This window comes from Humulus lupulus, chromosome 8 (assembly GCF_963169125.1).
Source record: "Humulus lupulus chromosome 8, drHumLupu1.1, whole genome shotgun sequence".
Classification (NCBI taxonomy): domain Eukaryota; kingdom Viridiplantae; phylum Streptophyta; class Magnoliopsida; order Rosales; family Cannabaceae; genus Humulus; species Humulus lupulus.
In genome coordinates this window covers 106414069-106420068 of record NC_084800.1, presented here as the reverse complement: position 1 = coordinate 106420068, position 6000 = coordinate 106414069, and positions in this window count along the sequence as shown.

The following is a 6000-nucleotide window of genomic DNA, read 5'->3' as shown; positions in this document are numbered from 1 at the left end:
CTGGTAAACATGATGTTCAAAATCCTGCTAGGTAATAACTATTAGGAAACTTATACATGATCTTTATTTATTTTCATGTAGATCTAATATTAAAGAAATTAATATGAGATAACCTAGAACATGTTTCTAAAATTGAATTCAAAGAGAAACAAAGTTAAGAGTACTTACAGTATATGTGGCGGAATGAAAGAGTCATTCCTTCAGTTTCTCTAACCCTTATATCCTTTCTGTCGTAGAGTATTATCAAAAAACTGACCCGTTCTTCTAATTTCTTCACAATCTTCCAATATATCCTTAGAATCACCTAGACTAGTGTGGACAATTCTCAACACATGAGACAGATACAGAAAGAAGAAGAGAAAATAATAATAAGAGGCTTAGAAAATGACTTATGTTTAGAGAGAATCTAAAACTATCAAAAAATCAATGATTAAACTTATCTGTCGTCTCACTTGACTTCTCTCTAAGCACACCTTTTATAGACTCAATTAGGACATTTAATTGAATTAAAAATCAATAAAATAATAGTCAATTTGAAGCCCTAGGTTGAAATTCTCATGGGCTTTAGGCCTGTGAAATTTCCCATTTGATTATAAGCCCATTGGACTTAAAATCAAGGCCTGTATTATTTTCTATTGATTTAATTAATTAAATAATTATTTAAATCCGTTATCAAATTAATTATTTATAATTTGAACTTTGATTTAAACTTATTTATTAATTTAGATACCAATTTATCTTAATTAATAAATCTGTCATAATTTCTCTTTTCTTCTCTAAATTACACACCTCTGTGAAACTATCCAAAATTGACCTGGTCAATTTTAATAATTCTAATTGATAATTAAATCAATTAATTGAGACTATCTAGATGATTTTATCCAAGGTACAATGGGGACCATGGGCCTATGAAATTAAGCTCCAATAAGTTATCATAAATCTAACAAATAAATTTACTAACTTATTAATTACTCGTGACTCCACTATAGACTCGGAATCACACTCTTGAATTCATAGAACACACTATAACAAATATAGACATGCTATTAATTATCCATTGTTACAACCATAATTGTCACTCAATCATCTATAGACGGTCTACAATGAGATGAGACTAAAATACTGTTTTACCCCTCATTGTATTTTCTCCTTAAAACACTTAGTTCCTTGTAAATGATATTTCAGTAAACTAATTGAATTACTGAAATGAGATTTCTATCATTTAATACATTGAACCAAACTAAAAGGAAACCATCATTTCACTTCTTCATCAGAAGCTATAGATGTTCATATCTATGATTAACACTCCCACTCAATTATACTACCGAGTTCCCAAGATGTAAGTATGGGCTAGTCCGTAGGGTAAGCTGGTAACGAACAAGTCAAAGAACTCAAATAATACAATCAGTTAGAATACTAACCACTCAGAATTGAGATTGAATTGACCTATGGTCAACTATATGATATGACTAGAATAGATAATAATGGTATGTTTACTTATCTTATCGACTGCCAATATCGGTCCAGTCCGATGTAACAAATACATCCGATCTTATCTACTTTGCTAATGTTCTGGAAAGAACATAACACTGTAATGTGTAAGTATATCATATCGTAGCGTAGATTGGCAAGTCAGTGTGAATCCTGTGCACTGACTAATCTTAGGACTAACTTATTTTGAACATATAATCATATTTATATTCCACTGTGATTACGTCACTATAAATAAGATTAGTTATATGCTCAGGATTTAATAGAAGTTTATATTAAACAAATAATCATGAAAATAAAACATGTGAGCAAAGTGATTGACCAAGTCAAAAAATGCTTTCTACTCTTTTATTGATAATAAAATGAGATTACAAAGAATTTGGGTTTTAATTAGGGCATAAAACCCCAACAATAACATGGAGGTTTATGTTGAAGATATGTTGGTCAAATCAAAAAAGGCTGAGGGGCAAGTTCAAGATCTAGCAAAATGCTTTACCATTTTGAAGCATTACAATATAAAGCTAAACCCCTTAAAGTGCTCGCTTGGGGTAGGCTCGGGAAAGTTTCTTGGTTTCATCGTCAATTCAAGAGGTATAGAAGCAAATCCTGAAAAAATTAAAGCCTTGATTGACATGAAGTCCCCAACTAAGATAAAGGATGTTCAAAGCCTAACTTGACGAAGAGATGCTCTCAACAAATTCGTCTCAAAATCAATAAATAAATGTGTTCCATTCTTCAACCTGTTAAGAGAAAATAACAAATTTGAATGGATAGAAGAATGTGAAAAGGCTTTCTAGGCACTTAAAGAGCACTTGGCGCAACCACCAGTTTTGTCCAAGCCAATTGATTGGGAGACTCTCTATTTGTATCTAGTAGTTACTGAACATGTTGTTATTGCAACACTTATCAGAGAAGCAGAGAAAGTCCAACATCCAATATATTACACTAGCAAGAGGCTGATAGGGGTAGAAACAAGATACCCCTTGATCAAAAAATTGGTGTACTATCTGCTACTTGCAGCAAGGAAATTGAGGCCATACGTTCAAGCTCACACAATCATAGTTTTAACTTACCAGCTCCTCAGGCAGGTGTTACAAAAACCCAATGCATCAAGTCAACTCTTAAATGGGCAATAGAACTAGGGCAGTACGAAATCTCCTACCAACCATGAACTGCTATCAAAGGATAAGCGCTGGCAGACTTCATTGCTGAATGCACAGGAGTATCAGAGGAAATCGAGCGACAAGTAGTGCCAGAGGAAAATGAAGAAACATGGCCAACATGGAAGCTATGTAGATGGGTCCTCAAATGAACACAACTTTGGAGCTGGAATAATTTTAATCACACCTGAAGGGCATCATATGCATTATGCCCTAAGGTTTGGATTTAATGCCTCAAACAATGAAGTAGAGTATGAAGCCCTGCTCCCCGGATTATGACTTGCTAGAGATGTCAAAGCCCTATCAATATAAATATGCAGTGATTCACAACTAGTCGTGAACTAGATACTAGGGGAATACCAAGATCGAGGTATAAAGATGGCTTCCTATTTAAGAAAAGCTAAAGATCTTTTAGTATAGTTTAAGAAATTTACTATACAGCAAGTGCTACGTGACTCGAATTCCAATGCTGATGTCTTAGCCAAACAAGCAAGTGCAAAGATGTAGACACTCTAAACATAATACCAGTTGAGCACCTTGCCATACCAAGTATTAATGAAACAAAGATGGAGCTGCTACTCGACAATACCCTTTCCTGGATGACTCCAATTGCTGCTTATATGGAGCACAAAACTTTGCCCCAAGGCAGAAACGAGGCCAGATAAATATCAAGGCATGTTGCTAGATATGTAATCCTTAATGGAGTAATGTATAGACGGGGGTACTCGATGCCTTTACTCTGATATGTCACAAGAACGATAGTTGAGCTATTAATGATTGAAATGCACGAAGAATTTTGTGGCAATCACGTAGGGGGCAAAGCCTAGCCAAAAAGATATTAACACAAGGGTAATTCGGGCCAACTATGAATGAAGATGCAATGGAGTATGTGCAAAATGTGATAAGTGTTAGAGATTCTCTAAGATACCTCGAGCAGCTCCTAATGAGCTCAAACAAATGCAAAGTCCCTGGCCCTTTGTTGTATGTGGAATAGATATGATCAGACAACTACCTATAGGAAAATGAGGAGTTAAGTTTGCAGTAGTTACAGTAGACCAGTTTACTAAATAGATTGAAGCAGAACCGCTAGCAGCTGTCACTTCGAAGAACATGCTACTTCGTGGTAAAAAATATCATCTGTAGATATGGACTACCAAAAAAGATAGTTTTAGACAACGATACTCAATTTGACAGTGACTTATTTACAGACTTTTATGTACGACATGGTTTCACAAAAAGTTTTTCAGCAGTCACTCATCCCCAAGCAAATGGACAAGTAGTAGTTATTAACAAAACTTTAAAAGATACGATGAAGAAGCGACTCGAGCAAGCTAATGGAAATTGGTTGGATGTTTTTCCAGAAGTAATATGGTCGTATCATACTACTGCTCAGACATCAATTGGTCATATAACCCCCCCCCCCCCCCCTATCACATCGAAGAAGTACATATGACTAAGCACAAAATCACCATTTTTTAGCTGAAACACTTGACCTAATCGACGAAAAACGAGAGCAATCATAGTTACGAGTAGCTACTTATCAAAAAAAGGTTGCTTGATATTTTAATTCTCGAGTTAAGGACAAAAAGTTTACCACATGAGATCTAATATTGCGATAAGTGTTCCAAAACACTAAGGATCCTACAACAGGAGTTTTGGGGCCTAATTGGGAAGGACCGTACCAAATCGTAGATGTTTTACATCAAGGAACATACAAACTTGCTTGAATAAAAAGTGAACTGGTCGCCATATACTGGAATGGCGAACATCTGAGAAAATACTATCAATAGCCACTGGTCGCAAGTCATGTTTTGCCCATTTTATAGAATCAGTGTGGTTCTAGATTTATTTCCTCTGTGTAAGATACACTTTTGCCCATTTCGTTTTCATTATTAATGCAATTTGGTTGTAAGGCACGTATTGCCCATTTTTTTGTTATCTGCTCGTGATGCACGTTTTTGTCCTTTAAAGCGAAAAAATATTTAATAAAGCTCAATTCCAAATGTTTCCATTCAAAACATTCGTTGCTCGTAGAATTTTTTTTTAATTGAATAGACACGGTTTTTTCCAATTTATTACGAGATATTTACAAGGGAGTGTGCTAGATACACTCAACATTGCCAACTTTTGTTATTTTAACAAGTATTGCTTAACTTGTGTGTTTTTTCTTTTCAAACACAAGTATACTACTTTATGATATAAATTCGAGTAGCAGTGTTAGCTCGAACAGGTTTGGTCATTTGGCAAGTGACCAAGGACTCATCTCTTCGATCACTTGGGGGGGCATATAGAGTATACACAATTGCACATAAGCAAAAGAGGTAAAGAACACAACTGAGTAGTACTTAGAAATTTTTTCAAAATTTATAAAGTGTGTGCTTTGTTTGTAAAGAACATGGAAACTAAAAACTTTGTTTGTTTAAAACGAGCAAGAAAGTTTGAAAACTTATATAACATTTAAATTGTTATAAATAGTCAAATTTAAGGACCATCATATTATATGTAATGCAAGAAGAATATTACAAAAATATCCGAGATTAAAAGTTGCTCAGTCAACCAATGTTTTTGCACCACAAACCTTACGGTTCGGGTGTCCAGCAAATGACTAGAAAAAATAAAAATAAACTCCAGCATCACTGGTCGACCGCGCCATCATTGGCTTGCTCCAGTTCCAGATTATCATCATGATTGAGAGAGATTTCTGGACTAGGTGTTTCCGGGGAAGCAGCAGCAGGCTCCTCCTCTCAAGTCACACACTTGGCAATTTCCTTATCTCGGAGGTTGGTGTACAGATAATCGAAGTTGATCCACCTTACTGTTTTTCCTAAACATGAACAAAAAATTGAAGGCCACACTCCTGAACTTGGTCAGGTCTGAGGAATGTTGCTCCTTCTCCTGAGCTAGCTCCTCTTCTAGTTGCTTCTGCTCTGCCTTGAGCTGCTAGACGCACTCCTCGAGACTTATCTTAGTTTGCTCGAGCACCTTAATATGGCACGTTTTCTTAGCCTCCTTATTCTCAAGCGCCTTGATCACCTTGCTCTTATTCTGGTTCTCTGTGATCTTATCCTTGAGATCCTTCTCAAGCTATTGGAAGTGTTGATAGTTGAAAGTGTTGGACTCCATAAAGCTCTTCAGGGATTCTAGTGATTTCTTCAGTGCTTATGCAACTTTTTGGGCTTGAGTTCTGGTATTGGCCAGCGTCATCATACCCTGCAAAAAACATAAAAGTTAGAATCAAGAAGGATACTTGTATAAAAAAGAAGTATAATTTTTGAAGATTGGAACAACTGCTTACTGACAGGATCTCGGACATAGCATGACCAAGGCTCGTGTTGACGTTCACTTGCTC